This window comes from Corythoichthys intestinalis, chromosome 2 (genome assembly GCF_030265065.1).
Source record: "Corythoichthys intestinalis isolate RoL2023-P3 chromosome 2, ASM3026506v1, whole genome shotgun sequence".
Taxonomy (NCBI): Eukaryota; Metazoa; Chordata; class Actinopteri; order Syngnathiformes; family Syngnathidae; genus Corythoichthys; species Corythoichthys intestinalis.
The window spans coordinates 69598827-69618051 of record NC_080396.1 but is presented as its reverse complement, the minus strand read 5'-3'; the positions used below and the strand labels follow the sequence as shown (position 1 = coordinate 69618051).

At 38.1% G+C, this 19225-nt stretch overlaps 1 protein-coding gene and 1 pseudogene across 3 annotated transcripts in view; one reads left to right on the top strand and one right to left on the bottom strand.

Moving 5' to 3' along the window:
* LOC130912213 (metabotropic glutamate receptor 4-like) overlaps nt 1-19225 on the bottom strand; it is a 355496-nt gene that overhangs the window by 307507 nt on the left and 28764 nt on the right. The window lies entirely within an intron of this gene.
* Nucleotides 6555-7318, top strand: LOC130912214 (gem-associated protein 2-like; annotated as a pseudogene).

Below are 19225 nucleotides of genomic sequence, written 5' to 3'. Positions count from 1 at the left end.
ACAGAAAACGTTTGGCCTCCGTTATTGCCAACAAAGGGTACATAACAAAGTGTTGAGATGAACTTTTGGTATAGACCAAATACTTATTTTCCACCATGATTTGCAAATAAATTCTTTAAAAATCAAACAATGTGATTTCCTGTTTTTTTTTTTTTCCTACATTCTGTCTCTCATGGTTGAGGTTTACCCATGTTGACAATTACAGGCCTCTCTAATATTTTCAAGTGGGCGAACTCACACAATTAGTGTTTGACTAAATACTTATTTGCCTCACTGTAATTAAATATTCAATTAAAAATATATAAATGGTATCCATTAAGGCTGCAACTAATCGATTAAAGCAATTAAAATCGATTAGTAAAGTAGTTGCCAACGAATTTGATAATCGATGTTTGCCAAGGGCTATGGGCAGTTCCGTTTGGGTCCATGTTTGTGTGGAATGTGAGGCTGCATGTGTGCGCCACTGATTAGAGAAAGAGAGAGAGAGTTCACTGCTACACTCAGGTTGGGTTGCAGAATCAATAATATTACGAAGCGTCGAGAGTTAGATTGTCCTTGTGTTGTTAGAACCAGTGTACCTACGCCAGAGGTGAGTAAAGAAAGCGAATTGTGTTGTTGATATTCTTTGTTGATGAGACGTTACTACTTCTTAGCACGGAGCGCTAAGCTAATTAGCGATCATGCCAGTCAGTGTCTTAAGAGTCTGTTTGTTTTGTATTTTGGAGAAGCATATAAGCACTTGAGCTATTGTTGGATAGTAAAGTTGTTTCATGTCTTTTTATAAAAAAAAAATTTTTTTTTTTTTTAAACACACACATAAACCCATTCACATAACAATTTAGAGTCTCCTTTCAACACAAGCTCTCATTCAAACTGCAAATTGTAATACAAGAGAGTGCTTTGAATATTGCATTTGGATTGTATTTATGAACAACTGTTTGATAAAGAAAATTGATTCATTACAGTCTGCCTCCTCCTAATTTGATTTTGTTGTTTTAGTTTGTTTCAATAATATAAATCAGTCAATGACACACTTTGCCAACAAGAAAAAAATATCAAGACTTTTTTGTATAATTTGAATGAACAGGACTGTTGTCTGATTTACGTACTGAGAAATAATTTTCATGTTTTATATTCAGAAACTTTATTAAAAACTTTAATCAGGTTTATGTACTTAAAGCAGCATAGTTTTAGACTACAGCTGTAATAAAATATTTTTGAAGGAAATAGTCATGCATTTTGTTTTCATTGATACTTACATGCCTAAAACAGCTTGAAGTTAAATGGTGAAGTTAATTAAAAAAGTGGCATTTCCGATTAATCGATTATAAAAAATAATCGTTAGTTGCAGCCCTAGTAGCCATCATAGTAACACACTGTAACAATGTTCTCTAATTATAACATTCAAAGTGACAATTGTTTTAGTTGTAGTATATATTATGTATATGTATACATACAGTATATCCCCTCTCCACAATATGGTGCAATATGGATGCTTTTCACTTAAACATTGGCTTCTCGCAAAAAAAAAAAAAAAAAAAAAAAAAACATAAGCGAGGCGAAGAAGGATCTGAATAAACAATGCTGCCATTTCACATCCAAATGTCACGGCCGGCTTATCAAAGGCCATCTTTCACTGTGGTGGGGGTGGTACTATGCAGTTGTACGTTTTTTTTTGTTTTTTTTTTGCACATTTCAGTGTGTGCCAGTGGTTATGCAATGTGTCTTGTTGCCAGGGGTTCTGCTGACACATGGGACCCTGCTCCGTTCTCTGAGCTACTGCCAAGAAAGAAGACCTAAGGTTGTAAAAAGTAAAAAAATAAATAAATAAATAATTAAAAAGGGTCAGGGGCAGGGAGTGTAAATGAATGTACCCTCCATCCAAAAAGCTGTGAGTAGAATTGCAGCTGTCTCAACAAAAACTCACGTGGTCATTGGAAAATCAAGTCAGGCCTGAGAAGAGTTTAAGGGTCAGGATCAAAGACTTGTCTTGTTGCCTTTCGATTGACCTTTATCACAAAGACCCCGCAGAGCTGACAGAGGGCCCGCGTCCTCCTTTGGGTGTCGGGCTGCAATTTTCCAAAGAGCGTAACAGCCCGGCACAGTGACACTCATCATTTTGAACGGTCGGCTGCAGGCGGAGACGAGGCAACGTAAACGCAAGCTGGTCTGTCGCCTGTCTTCGCATCCCTCCACCTCCAGCTTACGCTGATTTGAAATGGCAGAGCGGTTAAAGCCTCAACAGAAGAACCTCATCAGTTGTGTCTTGCTCACTTTGAGACACACTCATCACACTGCATTTTAAAACATCTAAAACGTTGTGTTGTTTCAGCTTGTAGAGGCCTGATGTGTTGCGAATTAACCTGTAGAGATGAAACGTACAAAACACCATAATGTTTTGTCTGTGTGATATATTGTTCTCAATTTCTACTACACTCAAAGCAAGGCAAGAAAGTTTTATTTGTATAACATTTCATCCACAGGTTTGCTCATTGTGCTTTATGATGATTAAAAACTAAACATCTAAACATTTTCAGCATCAAAAACCACAGCCATTAATAATGAGCTATTTTCATCCTTCTACTGTTAATTTACAGTAGTTAATCACTTGTAGACATCCATCCATTTGAACTGGGTGGCAAGAATCCGCTGCCACCCTCCCTGTGCAAATGGATTGAACGTCTTTTGCTGACAATGGTGGCCAGTGAATTAATAATTAAAAGTTTTTAAGTAGGGCTGTCAAAATTATCGCATTAACGGGCGGTAATGAATTTTTTTAATTAATCACGTTAAAATATTTGACGCAATTAACGCACAAATGCCCCGCTCAAACAAATTAAAATGACAGCACAGTGAAATGTGTACTTGTTGTGTTTTACAGAGTTTTGTCTCCCTCTGCTGGCGCTTGGGTACGACTGATTTTATAGGCTTCAGCACCCATGAGCATTGTGTAAGTAATTATTGACATCAACAATGGCGGGCTACTAGTTTATTTTTTGATTGAAAATTTTACAAATTTTATTAAAATGAAAACATCAAGAGGGGTTTTAATAAAAAATTTCAATAACTTGTACTAACATTTATCTTTTAAGAACTACAAGTCTTTCTATCCATGGATCGCTTTAACAGAATGTTAATAATGGTAATGCCATCTTGTTGATCTATTGTTATAATAAACAAATACAGTACTTATGTACCATATGTTGAATGTATATATCCATCTTGTGTCTTATCTTTCCATTCCAACATTAATTTACAGAAAAATATGGCATATTTTATAGATGGTTTGAATTGCGATTAATGGCGATTAATTACGATTAATTAATTTCTAAGCTGTAATTAACTCGATTATAACATTTTAATCGTTTGACACCCCTATTTTTAAATCAATGCGTGAAAATATAAGATCAAACTTGACATTACACTGATTTTGATAGCCTGATTTGATTGAATTTAAAAAAAAAAAAAAAAACTCTTATGCTAAATAGAGAGCCAATCTATGAGAGTTTGAAATCTGAGGGGCCGTTTACATGGTGACGCTCCGAGAATACGGCACATTTCATGTTTGCATTTGCATGGCTGCATCTTAAGACGCAACGATTGTGTTGCGGAATGGCCAAATGTGTGGACGCCATTGCTTCGAGTGGGCAGGTATGCTGGTAAAGGAAATGCATCATTGGCCTTGTAAAACAGCACTGCCCTCTTGGGCTGGGCATGAAAACGACATCCTTTCCACATGGAATTGCGACATCGTTCGAATGGAGACAACCAATGTCGCAGCGTCACCATGTAAACGGACCCTAATACGTTGTCTAATATTTTCAGGACCAGGACTTCTTTACCTTATTGATGACGTATCTTCACAAGCTTCACTGAGTTATTTTATGTACTCTTAGGCCTTGTTCAGACTGGCAGCAGAAATTATTTTTTTCATCCCATCCAGTTTCAAACCAGATGGCTCGTTTGTAGTCTGAATAGTCACAAAGCACAGAAATCCGATTTTTGCGAGACTAATAAAAGCTACCCAGAAAGCAAAATATAACTGGAGCGGACGTGTGCCAGATGTAATGCAAACTTTGGCCCAACTTCGTGAAAACGGATCTGCCCCAGTGTCTTTTTGAACAATGTCCCAAACTCACGAAACAGTCACTTGCCGGATCAACAATCAGTTTTGGGCCAGAAATGGTCCAAAGTAGCAAACACGACATTATGTATGACCCGGATTTGGCACACATGTTACCCAGTCTGGGCCAGATTTGTATCAAAATCGTTTTCAGTATTTAATTTGGGGAGCATTTTGTTCAATGTATCATACTTTAATGTGTTAAATTGCAAATTAAATTTGTCTATTAAAAGCAATAATGACAACATTTCTTTTTCATCCATTTATTAATGCTAACCAGAGATATTTCCGATCAAGTCATTTTCAAAGTATCGGAATCGGCAAAAAATTATCAGCCATGCCTTTTTTTAATATATATATTTTTTTTTAATTCATTCATTTTCTAATTGTATTTAACGTTACAGACATAATATGTTATACTCATCCAGAGTCTTTAGTTTAGGCTTAAGGTAGGGTTATCAAATTTATCCCAATAATGGTGGTAATAAGTTTTTTTTTAAATTGTATCACGTTAAAACATTTAACGCAATTAATGCATGCGTTGCACGACCCACTCACGCATTGTCGTGCTCAATCTGTAATGGCGCCATTTTACCTATATTGAGAGATAAACGGCAGGGTAAAATGAGTAGAGTGAATTTTGGCAGCCTTTGGAGGCTTATTTTAATTGGCTAAAGCCTTACAATCCCTCTACCTACGATTAGAAATATCATGGGAAGCAATGTGGGGAAGCAAGGTAGCAATTGATTTTTTTCTTAAAACCTTAATTTATTTCCCAATGCAGAGAAGATATATCAATTGGTAGCACTACGCACAGTCATGGTTCCACTTCCCATCATGCATTGGGGCATGGCTACAGTATTATTTGCTGAAAGCTCAACAAATACACTAGATGGCAATATTTAGTCACAATATACAAAGTCACAAGTCTTTCTATCCGTGGATGTTAATAATGTAAATGCCATCTTGAGGATTTATTGTCATAATAAACAAATACAGTACTTATGTGCTGTATGTTGAATGTATATATTCGTCCAAGTTTTATTCATTTTTTTCTAATGCATTGCCAAAATGTATATGATCGGGAAAAATATCGGGAATGATTGGAATTGAATCTAGAGCAAAAAAAAGCAATCGGATCGGGAAATATCGAGATCGGCAGATACTCAAACTAAAACGATCGGGATCGGATCGGGAGCAAAAAAACATGATCGGAACAACCATAATGCTAACATATTAATGCAACATACGACAACATAACAATACAACATTGTTTTTTCACAAAATATTTTAATTGGAACAAGCAACTCCACATTAAATTATTACTCCTGGGTGCTATTCTGTTTAGTTGCCTTTCAGGTGAGTACTGACAGTGACGTCACATGTCAACCATTACATTCGAGAGTTTGTGCCAGCGATGCTAAGAGTACAGGTGTATTACCGGGGTAGCTCTACCAATTTCACCATTGAGATGTTGCAACAATAGTCACATGACTCCAATCTACCAATCTGACACAAGCTTGCCATTCTATCTTCACGCTAAACTTTTCAATCATGTGGTGTGTTTAAAGCACCATAAAAAAGGAAGTATTTAATATAGAGCGCTGCCCTCAACATGACTCGAAAGTGGGGATTTTAACCTTTCTCCCAGTTTTTATTTGGCACGTATTGACCACGGAAAACCGGAGATAAGATCTTTTTAATTTCAAAATAGTAATTATTGAAGGAACGCGTCATTATTCAAACTCGGAACTATTTTCTCCACCAGAACAACAGACAGTCATCCTCTTTGGACGAATAATGCTTCATTCATTTAATTTTTTTTCTCTCGTCAGATTTCAATTATTATTATTTGGGGGTTTTTTTGTATTTCTTTGGCTTAATGTGGTTATGTAATGGGTTATTGTACAGTACCATTAAAGCAATAGTCTACTTTTATGACTACTTTTATTTGAGTAATATTATTTTGAAGTAACGCTACTCTTACTTTAGGGGAATAACCCAGCATTCGCCCGTTGCTTGTGCTCGACAGCACTGCACCTCACGAAGATGGCGAGGAGGGGCAAACATATAATGGCAATGCAAATAATGTCAATGTTTGTTACCTCGGTAAACTGCCGTATACTGGCTAACATAATGGAATCGTAACATTGGTTGTAGATACTTTCTCGCAAGTTGCATGTTTACTGCTGTCGCAATTGTATGACGTCAAACATACGCTGGATGACGCCTTTGTTGCCACAGCAACCCATCAGATGGGTCAATAATGTGGCCAAGTCTGAACAGAACCATTTCTGATTTGGAAACTTGCTAAAAAATGTGAACAACCAGCCCCAACAAACAGATTTGAAGATGAAACAGATGGGAATCAGATACAGTACAGAAGATATACATTTAACAATTTGATATACGTATCTAATAGTCACTTAACATGAAATCTGACGTCGAGGATCTATTGCCGCCTTGACACCTTAGCGCCTCTCAACCTGGATGGTCCACCAAGAAACCCCTAAGAGTACCTTGGATAAGTCCAGTTAGAGGCAGTCCAGAAGTGGTGGTTGCTCAGATTGACCCCAAGAAGTTAAAGAAACAACAAACTGTCAACATATCTGTGGCAGAGTGCCATGCCGCTCCAGCTGGGTTCTCTCTCAGCTTGCATTGGCAACAGAGACAAGTCAGCAATTTTTCCAATGTCAGACTGCGTATCACAAAGAACAGACGGCACTGGAGCTGCCACTCTCTTGACGACAACGTCCTAATGCCGATGCAAGCAGATGAGGAAGGCTGGAAGAGATTTTGTTTAGGAGAGCAGGCCTTTCAAGGTTTCTCGTCCTCCCACGCTGTTGCGGAGGCAGGGTTGGACTATAGCAAGGTCGGCTTCCCACCTCTCCTAACTATCGTCAGTCGGCTCAGTCAGTCCTCTGTGTTGACAGTGTTGGACATTCTTATCAGTTGGTTTGAAGAAGTCGGTTTTATCCCCCAACTTGGCCGCTGGTTGTATGCACTGTTGGCCTGTTGAGAGAAGCCATTGCTGCCCGAAGCCCGTTCTTCAATACTACAGTTAGCCAGGAAATGTGCTTAGCTACATAGCAACCTGGTGAGTCAAGATGATGACAACTTGCCGGGTCTCAATCTTCACATCTGTTTGGTTGCAAGATACTTTAGCAGAATAACCTGGCAGACCGTCCAGAGTGACTATTTTGTGGAGGGGGACGTTGGAGAGAAAAATAATGGCTCCTACAAGTACCATGAGGCTCCAATCAAGTAACAAACTTGCATGCGGACAAATGGACCACATGTACTCTGCTGTTGAAGTCGTACAATTGCCAGCCCAGCATTAGGCCTCTCGGTTATTTTAGAATGAGCAGCAAACTTCTGATTTATAATGCGTTTGTACTGTACCTGAAATGGAAAACCCATCTATTAAAGATTTGCAACATAAAAGAAAAAAAGAAAGATACAGATTATGCCTGCAGTCTAAACGCAGCTTTGGGGCAAAACACACGGGAGGCGATAGCGAAATGCGAAAGTCATCGCCATTGTGTTAGTGCCTCTAACCCTCCACCTTGTGCAGGTGTGCATGTTTTTTATCTAATTACAGTTTAGGAGGGGTGGAGCGGCAACAGGTGCTGGCAATAACAATTAGCCATCTATAAAAGCCAGTAGACGCCGCAACCTTGTCCCTCGATCAACTCGTCTGGTTCTTCTGTCAGTTGCATCTCGCGTTCTTTGATAACAAGATCTGATCACCGGTTAATGGCTTGTTTCTGCTCTTGCCCCAGGACCTGTTTTATGTGTGCCACTCATCGGATTCTACGCCTGCCCTCTTTCGAGCCTCATCGTCTCACGCCGGCTCATCTACCCCGAGCAGAACGATCCACATCCACCCTCTGCCTTGACTCTCACTCCAGTCTTGTTCGCGCCCGTGTGATCGCTAATAAAATATTACTCGCTACAAACCCTGTTCGTCTGCACTGGGATCCCCTCCTTCTCCCGCACCCTAACATGTTGCAGCTGAAAGCCAACACACGGGGCGCAATGTGACTGCAGTGGCAAGCGACACGCATAGCCCTCAGCCTGTGCATCATCGCTCGTCTCAGATAGGCTATGAATTTGCACTGCATTTCAAAATTTCCGGTCTTTTCTGAGCACCAATAACTTCCCATACTGCTGCTTTTTTATTCATGTCCATGTTGCTGGTCAACAACTGTTAAAATGATATGCTCCTCCATTTTGTCAAAGTTTTTTTTTTTTTCTTTAATGACAAGCGATGTTTTACAATCATTGAAATTTGTAAAGAACAGCAAACGCACACGAGATATGAGAGAAAATTGACCTTCAATACTATAAAACAACTGCTCGACTGTCAAACTAAGGCGCTCTGCCAACAAATAAATGATAGGAATGTCAGGGGCAAAGATAAGGTAGTCAAAACATAGCATGCCCTAAAAATAAGCCTCGTCGTAATGACTGAACATTAACTGCTGACATACGTGAATGCTGTCCACTTCGATTTGAACTGTAACAATTGTGTACAATGGAGTTGCTAAACTGGTCGCTGAGTTCACTGGACAGAACTTTTTCAACAATGTGTAACCCAGGTTAACATAGTTGCCAAATTAAGAGCCATTGATTAAGACAACCGTTAAAAGATTACATTATTAAACATTAAATTGGAAAGTTGTTTAAAAATTTACATTTAAAAAATATTTAAAACCTGATATAATCAGTATACTAACAATTATTTGATTTAAAAGAAATAAAAAGTAAAAGACTTCCGTTATTGCTCATTCGTGATTGAGGAAGGGAAGCGTTGTATTTTGGGATTATTCACAAGCACTGTTTATCTTGGTGACAAACTGCTTGCTGAAAGGGCTTGATTCAGAGGTGACTGAACAATTGTTGGAGAGAGAAATTCCAACCGAGATAAAAGATGGTGAGCTAATCCAAAGACGAACCATTGAACTGTGCCTCAAGCAGGAGCGAGACGCACGCGAGACTTCGGTTTGACATCCTTAAATCTGGTAGGATCCACCATATTTTTTGTTGCCCCAGCGGAGGATTTTTTTTCCCTCTTCTGGATCGCAAGAAAGCAGCCAAAAAGACTGTCAAACAAAAAAACGACATTGATACAGCGAAAAGACATACTCCTTTCTTTTGGAGCTGTTCAGCCTTTTGCTGAATGGTTTGAGTTTACAATTTTTGTCAATTTTAATTTTCATGCATCTGTCTTTAATACTTTGAGTGTTACTGACCTAAGATTTTTGTTGATCAACAAAAGCAAAGCATTTGATGGGAAAATTTTGAATATTGAAACTCAAAATAAAAACTAAACGTTGTCTATAAAATTGAGGAAGTTGAAAAAATCAATTGATTTAACAAGAAAAATTAGAAATCTGAAAAGCAAAAACAACCCGGGTTGATAGATCCTAAAAATAATAAAAAAATAACTGATTATAAGATAGGAAAAATAGTTGATAAATAGATCTTAAAAGTAATAAAAAATAACTGATTAAAAAGTAGGAAGAGAACTTAGCGGAAAAATTTGACTTATTCAATAAGGGAACAAATTTCCTTTTTTGAAATTTGTAATTTTCAATTCTTTGTTAACTGAATGTCCATTGTATGTATGTTGTATGTGTTCTTTGTATATATAAAAAAAAAATAAAAAATAGGCCGGCAGTTCAAAACCATAACTTGTCCGAGTCATTTATTTGGTTTATGCATATACTGCTTCAGTAGCCGAACCTAGAACTAGCCCATAGCCTAATCAATTTGTCTGTAATCATGTCATAGGTGTTACAAATGCGACCTACATCGAGCCAATGCCCATGTCCATCCAACACCTTCACGTCTGGATATACGGAGGATGGCTGGGGGAAATGGAGGCCCATATGTTTGACGGCGCTTCAGATCGAGGACGTGGAAGATGTTTTCATTTTCGGCACACTACTGCTGGTTCTTGCCCTCCTGCTGCTTATTGGTGCCCTTTGGATGCACTGTTTCTCGGTGAGAGTGATGCGGCACCACAGAGAAGCAATGGAGCTTGCTCGCAACATCGGCGACGCTATCAATGCGGGGTGCGCCAGCTTCAACAAGGCCTGTGATGATTTGTCCCAGGTGAAGATGGACCAAGCAGCGTCAAGTGTTGCCGCCGCTCAAATGGTGACGAAAATAATTATGGAGATTCGGGACCAAGAGAGGCTCGCTCGCAGGAACCAGGCCAGGGCGGATGAAGACTAAACCACCTTAGCGGATTGCAGCTGAGGTGGGCCTCCATGACTCCCTCGGCTATTCCTCCTTACACAAATCTAACAATCACCCTAATCGATGAACTTACAATTGATCGACAACTTTACCTAATGGTTACGTCGAATCAATGACTTTTGGGAAGAAAATTCATGTGAAGACAAAAAAAAAAAAAAAAACTGCTCATGTACCGCAATGTATAATGCCTACTCTACAATGTATTGATTGTGCGTCCTTGGTTGAAGGGGACGGGACTTGATAAGCATATGCTTCTCCCGTCAGCCCTAGTCTTTTCTTCGTTTTTTTTCTTCGGGTTAATCATATCACAAAGCCATCTTGTAACTGTCAATGATACCGATGATGATGACAATAAATAAATAAATAATAATAAAAATCAAATATCCATGTTGAAAATTTTTCTTTTGTTTTCTTTTCGTGTCGTATTTCGCTTCGTCGCAAGATGGTTGGCGATTTTGGCCTTGTCACGCTGGTTCTATAGAAAATTTATTAAACGCGAGCGACGTGTGTTTTGCCCCTCAGATTTCTCCAGGGCAATTGAATCCTGTACATTCTGTCTTTCTGGTCAGACGGTTTCACTTTGCTGCCATGGTTGCTGTTTGCCAGCACATTCATGTTAAATTCAATATGGCGAACCTTTACCAGATCTACACAGACATCACAGCGTGTGACTCCCGGTCCTCAAACCTACAGTAGACTTATAATGCAGTGAAAGTACTCACTGAGACTTGTCTTTTCCACTTGTCTCCAAGCTGTGGGCACATGATTAATATATCAATGTGTGACAATAAGATTTTACAGAGCCTCCTTTTTTAATTGTTTTTGATCACCTAAAGCAAGGTGTCTGTGTATAGTTCCTGAATACTCTTATCTTTATGAACCTTCCCCCCTTCATTCTTACCTCGCTGATACTTGCCTGTGTGTACTGTAGATGGATGGAAGTGTTTCAATGCTGTCTTCATTTTACCTCATCACACATTAAAGCCTATAGGAAATATCAAATATTAAAACTTCTTACTCACGGTATGCCTTGAGAATGCATAGTGTGATGCTGAAATGCAAAGTAGAGGAGGTGCAGGCTTTCTAATGCATTTCTCCAGGGATCCGCTTTCTACTACTTTGAACAGTTGGGTGTTTGAGCTTATGAACGTTCCCACGGCTGGAGACAGGATAACAACGAACCTAATCCGGGCATGTCAAATCATACGGCACGGAGGGCCGAGAGTTTTCAGATTATACCAGGTGATTTCACTGAGGGGATCAAGAGAAAAGTGGGGAGCAGGGCTTAATTAGTCAAATCATTACTCATACAATTTCAGTGCTATCTACGGGAGTTTTAGCTGCAAGACTAAAAGCATTTGGAAAAGGTTCACAGTCAGGCAGTTGAATAGAAAGTCAGCTGGCTGAATAGCTCACGCGAAGAACTTTCTTCAGAACATTTCATCCTCTGACAATCAGCGTCATCCTGAACAAGAACATTGAATAAAGTTCAAATCGTAGTTCATGCTGAGGCCACTTTCTATTAAATGTAATGTATATTTCTGAGTATAAATGGTACCAGACAAAATACAAAAGTCACACTGGATTATAAATCACATTTTGGGGGGAATTTTGTTTAAACAGAGACAAAAACAAACTTCTTAATCGAAAGTAATATGTCAAACAGAAGATAATAAGCTAAATAGGTGTCTGTTAACCTAATGCATTTTTGCATATGCTTCACCTGAGTTAGGGGATTCCAAACCAAATCCGATGCCTCGAAATGTATTAAAGCAGAATTTCAGAATTTTTTACATTAGGCTTAATCTTCAAGTTATCGAGGATTTAATTAGTCAGTAGAGTTGCTCACAACAAATTCCGTATGGTTTGTTAGTTATTTGTTAGTTTCAGGGCTCCGAAGTGGCTAAACTAGCGGGAGTCGATTGGCTGAATTAGCATGCCAATAAAAAAACAACATATGCACACATTAAAACCATTGATGACCAGTAAAATCAATAGTTTTGGCTATGTTTTCAGGATAAAGTTATTAAAACTTACCATTACATGTCAATCATTGCAGTATGAACAACAACATTTGTAATCCAGCAGCTCTGCAAAGGAGCCGAGTGGAGTGATATCATATCAGTTTTTTACCGCTGTTTTTTTGTTGTTGTTGAATTTGTGGAATCTTTGCTTTTCCCCATTTCTTCTGTCTGTTTCCACAGCCTCTATTTGCACATTTTACCATGTTGCCAGCCGTATATTAACTCAGCAGACTGATGCAGCATTCGAGGAAGGTGGGAAGTCAGATTTTCTAGCCTCCGATCTGGAAAAATATCCTTGGAACGCCACCATTATTTGATCGCTTACGAGAAGGCAAGTTTGCTGGAAGTCAGAATGTCTTTTAATGGTCAAAACAAAACAAAAAAACTTGTCGAGATTCGCCATCTTCGTTGTTTACATTCGCTTGGAACACTTTGAGGTCGTAACTGGTACCATCCAAGTGGGGACTTCCCATCTTCCTCGAATGCATCCTGAGCACGAGTGGCTGAAACACTCCTCTCTACTGTATTGTGGTCGTATTACGCATCTAAAAATAAATAGTCCTTGGAGAATGAAATGAATTACGGCAGTTGGTGTGACATTGTTTTGGCCTAATGGGTGTTTTGGAACAATGATCTGCTTTTGAATTTCTTTGACTATGTTGGATATGTTTGTAGATCTGTATCGTTTTTTATTGGCATGCTAAGCAGGCACCACTGACTCGCACTAGCTTAGCCACTCCGGAGCTCTGAAACCAACAAATAATTTACAAACTGTTATGATTACGTCCTTGTTGTAACATCAGAACAAGTGGCGTATTTAAAGGGCGTAAAAAAATAAAGGATTTCAGACAAAACGCAGGCGTCAAAAATAAAATTGCAGATATCAATTCGTTTGCACCGATAGACCACGGAAAAGCAGAGCAAGTTTGTTTCATGGTGGAAAATGTGTTTAGAGGACACTGGAGGACAGTCATGCTCTTGGGACGAGTGATTTTCATTTCTATTTTTTCTGTCAGAGTTCGATGATTCTGGTATATTTTTGTTCTAATATGATCATCTAATAAGTTATAGTACGATAATACTGTTCATGTAGATGGCCTTGAGCTGAAAAAAAATATGTTATTGTTTTAAAAATAAATAAGACATTATGAGAAATTACTCACTACCTGAGTAGTTTTTTCATCGAATAATTTTTTTACTTGTGCTTGAGTAAATTTTTTGGATGACTACTTCTACTTGAGTAATATTACTTGGTAGTAACGCTACTCTTACTTGAATAAAATTTTTGGCTACTCTACCCACCTCTGAGTACTAGAGTAAATGAGATTTCACCAATTGTTCTGGCATGGTTGGGCTAGTGCACCCGTCCCAAAGTTATGAGTTTGGTGCTTGTGACAAAAGACCAGTGGCTAATTTCACCACACTCCCCAAAGTTGCATGTGTTTTCGCCAAGGGCGTAGATTTGCATAGGAATGGTAGGAACATAACACTACCAACTTTTCAGGAGGCTCAAATTGTCCCTACCAACTTTTAATCAACCTTATTTGCATGATATAATGAGTTCAGTTAGATTGTCTTCCTATATGTTGTAAGGATAGAATAGACCCTACCATTTTTAAGTGAATTATTTTCATTATGTTCAGACTTACATGACGCCCCCTTTGTTTTTTTTCAGCCAGCAGCAGCCACTGTAAGTAACGTAAAAATATGTCAATATGCCACTAATTTTGCTACTGAAAGTCTGACCTCCATCAGAGGTTGCATAACATTAAACTGTGTATACTTGCTAACCTGTAAGTCTAGAAAGCTGCTTAGAGAGAAGTGTCCTCCTGTATGTGTTTTCTACTGTTAACATTAATTCAGCTGCGCATTTATTCATTAATTAAAATGTATTTATTTATTTTCTACATCATATATTTAAAATATTTTTATTTGAAGTCTATGCAGACATTTTTACCACCTGCCCCATAAAAAAAATTTAAAAAAAATTTAAAAAAAAAAAAAAAAAAACACTGTACATTTCCTTTATAGCATCCCTACCAATGTTGAGACCAAACCTACACCCTTGGTTTCCGCTCTGTTTGTCCACCTGGTGACCACAACATGAAAATGAGACAGAACAGCCCTGACCCTATGCTCTGACCTCTCCAGCTTTAGGCAATGGTTTGTATAATTAGCACTGTTCCCACTGGGGAGCACCAGAAAAATTGTTGGCTGCTTGTTTGTTAATTAATGCTGTTGCCTCAGAGGACCGGATCCATTAAATCACATTAATTAGATGTCTGTGGTGCAGAAGAATGACAACAGAGATGACGTGGTCATTTCTCTTAAAGCAAAAAAGTGGCTCAATGGAATCATAACCTGTTGTGGAAACATTTAGTCTCATTGTGAGTGATCTTAGTAAGTGTGTATCTAAAGCGTCTCTGATTATTTCACTGGTCTACAAGCAAAATGCTTCCTGGATAAAAGTAGTAAGACTTTATTAAAACTGGATCACTAAGAAAGAAAAAAAGAGGTCAAAAGTGTCCATTAGCTATGGTTTTTGAGATACAGTATCTGGCCTCAACGTTAAAAATCAAGCAATTTAGGTAAAATGGGTATTAATTGATATGGAAATGGTTATTTTTGGGTAAACATATCTACTAGGGGTTTAACGGTACACATAAGTGTAGGTATATACCTCAGTATGGGGGTCACGGTTCAGTACGGGTTCGGTACAACAGGATAAACTACAAAAGGCTTTGTTTTATCACTCCGTTTGAAAGTTAAAGTTTGTTCTATTTGGTAAAACTAAAAAGCAGCTCTTATTATAGTGTGAAATAAATAGAAGAAAACATCAATCTTGTAAATGTGTTTTTAATGGTTCAGACTTTCTCTATCATTAGAACAATAAAGAATAGTTTGAAACATGTAAATAAAATATTGATAATAATAAATAATATCCGTAAAAATAATATATAAATCATAATATGTACTGCACATTCATTCTCTCAGTCTCTTGCATATGATATGTGTGCGTGTGTTGGGGGTGGGTGGGGTGGTTGTAAGTGTGCATTAGTGCTGCAACGATTAATTGATTAACTCGAATAATTCGATTAGAAAAAAGCTTCGAATCAAATTATGCTGCTTCGAGGATTCGTTTAATTAGAGTGGCGTTGTAATGGTTTATTTTGTCAGTGTTTGCATTTAGTTTTTTGATTTGGGTGAATACACTGCCTTCTAGTGGCAGCAGTAAATATGACATAACCAGGGGTGCACATAAGTGGTCCGCATGCGCGCATGCGTAATGGACATAGACAAACGCGCTGGCCCTCAACGGCTTCCATACACTTTTGCGTACCGATGTCCGACCACTGTATTTGCGGCGGACACGAGAAAATAAATTCTCAAAATGTCAAAGAGGCAGGCCCCACTGAGTAATTATTTCCATGTTCCCCCACCCCCGTCAGAAGACAGACAGACGACAGAGACATCACCGGAGCTACCGAAAAAAAGGACTTTTGCTAAAAAGTGGCTGCAGGAGGTACCATGGCTAGAAGCAAATGCTGCTTGCACGGAAATGTGGTACAAAATTTGCCGGGAGAATCCCAATGTCGCTGATAAGAGCAGCGCATTTTATGTAGGGTCAAAGAATTTCGGCCATCCAAACTTTGAAAAGCAAGAAAAAAACAGCATGTGGCAATTAAGCAAACTATCGATGTCAGACAGCACCCCACTCGCCCTATGGACAAGTGGCGGAATAAAGTTAATGAAGAACAGTGCCATGCACTGGCAAACGTGTTTTTGCTAGCATTTCACAAAGCTAAACATGCACGTTCAATGAGCTCTTATGAGGAGGACATCCCACTTTTACAAAGGCTTGGAGTTAATTTGGGAGCCGCATAATGCCCTTTATTTTGAATTAGTGCTTTTATGTTTATTTATTTACATTTCACTTCAAAGTAATGGCAATTTTGTTGTGCCAGTTGATGTTAGTCAAGCATTAATTGTTAATATAATTAATTAAAGGTAATTGGCTCTAAGTAAAGCTTGTCATATTTTATCGCATCAGGCGGGTCGGCTCTCAAGCTCAATGAGGACCAAGTCACATCTCCAGGTCCTCTTCTGAGAACCTGGGCGAAAAAAATATGTGCACCCCTGGACATAACTCATCTAACATGGCTGAATCCAGCTGCTCTCTGTTAAGACCAACATAAGGTTGTAAGTTTTTGTTAGAGGTAATATGATTGTTTATACATTCGTAATTTAGTTTACATGTCTATTTAGTGGGTAGGAATATGTGTTTGAACGATTTGTTAAGAAGATTGTAACATAAATATGCATTTAGCATTTATAGAATTTAAGCTAGGAGACTCTTGCTATGCAAGTTAGCCAATTATTTATTGTACTTCGATCCTTCTTTATTTTTTATACCCTTCAAAGTTAAGATCAGGGATTTTAATTTATTTTTAAATGCATTTAATGCTCTTGGGAAAAGAAAGTACAATTCTGCATAGTTTGAAAGAACTCAGGAATTTTATTTTGTATTGACAATTAATGCTGTTTTGAAATTGCAATTTTAGCAAGCCTTTTTTTACATCTCCTAAAATTGATTCTGCCTCACATTAAATGTTCTTAATCCGATTACTTGATTATTCGACCTGATAGATTAATTGATAACTTAAATAACCGATAGCTGCAGCCCTTGTGTACATGCATATATCAATGTAAATAAAGTGTACAAAAATTTTATAACTGTTATTCTTATAAAAAGATACACAGAGCAAGATTAAAAAATCTGCGGCGCACTGAGGGTGCGAAAGTTGAGCCACCAAGTAGCGAGGAATCACTGGATATATCTACACCATCAATGGCAGACAATGGGTTAAATAAAATTGAATTGTGCATGAAAGGGTTCATTCAGAATAGAATCCTTAAAAACATTAATCTACTTAAAAATTGAACAGATTTGTTTTAAAAATGATGTGCGGATTCTAAAAAAAAGTTGTTAAGCAAAGAAACATTTGATTGGCATATTCAAAGCAGTATTGTGACAAAGACCAGACCAAAACAGCCTAAGAACAAGAAGTTAATGTGAGTGCATCCTTTAAATTGCGAATGATTGCTGCATTTGATTACCACAAACAGTTGTCTGTGTTTCTCCTCAGGCTGTCTCTTCCACAGTTCCATCAAAAGTGAGTTAGACTTACTAACCTTGACAGTGAGACCAAAATACTGACCTAAAATGTATTTTCACCAGTATGAAAAGGGCAAATAAGAAGCTTTTCCTCTCCAGACTCACCAACTCACAGAGGAAGAGTCAATCTGTCAAGCGGCATGTAATCTGTAGCCACATGGGCCGATCATACCGCCCTGTCACCAACAGTCCTTGTCCTTGATTAAGTCTTTTCATCCTCCGTTGGGCTTTGGGCTCTGGGCTTCCCACACTTTGTCTTGTGACATGCATAATTTCCTCCACACAGGCCCCATCATGATAGCAGGCTAATAGAAACCCTTCCCAGATCGGCTCCTAATGAAGACAGATCTTCAGATGGCGGAGCAGTCTCGTTTATATGACAAGTCTATCAACATGTTTTTAAGTGGATTAAGCACGCTGCATGACAAGCAACCAAGGGGACACGTCGAGTGAGCTGAAATGATTTACAAAAGGATTTTGTTTGGCATTTTTAGCTGAGCCGTATCATTGCCGTCTGCAAATGAGAGGATGGGAGAAGAACTAACAGCAGGGATTGAAAATTCGGTTGGAGTGCCCCATGTGCTCACTGCATGTGCCAAGCAGATGGGTTTAGGCCCTCGGAAAACTCCAACATCTGTATATAAATGGAGTGTTTGAGGCAAAGTGGTTGATTTAAAAATGATGACAATATCATATCAGTCTGCCCTGTCACACCCAAATCTGCCCTGTCTTACACCTCACTTTCCTATCGGTTATTATTCCTTCCCCACATGGTGTTCTCTCAGTCGTAATGAGGTTGTAGTGCTACTTATAGCAAGGTAGCATATATACACAGTCATGATTTTGCATCACCATTTCTCTTGCAATTTGTTTTCTGTTTAACACACAAATTATGATTTTCTTTTCGTCTCTTAAAGATCACTCATTTCACTCATAGGCTGCCACTGATGGCACTAGACGTCCAAATGATTTTGATCGCATAGACAAACTTTCATTCAGCCCTCCCGGTCAAAATGGATTGGACGTCTAGCACCGTTGATGGCACTGAAAGATGAGCATTCACGGCCACGAATCCCAGTTTAAATTAATTGGACATCTCTCACCGTCAATGACATGCAATGAGTTAAATACAATGAAAAATAGATTTTTGCTGTAACCAGAGTGTTTCTGGTTTTATCAGTTTGAATTTAATTAATTTATATTTTATTAACATTGTCATCGTTTATATTAATTTCATAATAATAGTGATAATTGCTAATATTTAAGTGTTATTTTTTGTCATTAATGACCAAAAATAGTAACTTGCTTGATAAAGGGTTAAATTTCTGAAGTGCAGTGGTGGATGAGGTTCTCACTTTTTTTTCTAAAGTGCAGATACAAGTGCAAAAAAATTACTGAAGTAAAAATACAAGTATCAAAGAAAAAAATGTACAAATAAAATTACAAAAGTACTTGCTTTCAAATTTACTTTACAAGTAAAAAAGTTTAAGTATTGTGTATTATGTAATATATGCATTATCATATTTTAAAATATACATGCATACATACATACATACATACATAAAGAGATCTGTGTCAATATTCAAAGAAAGAACCAGAAAATTCATTGATTGCTCAGTTTTATTTAAAACTGTG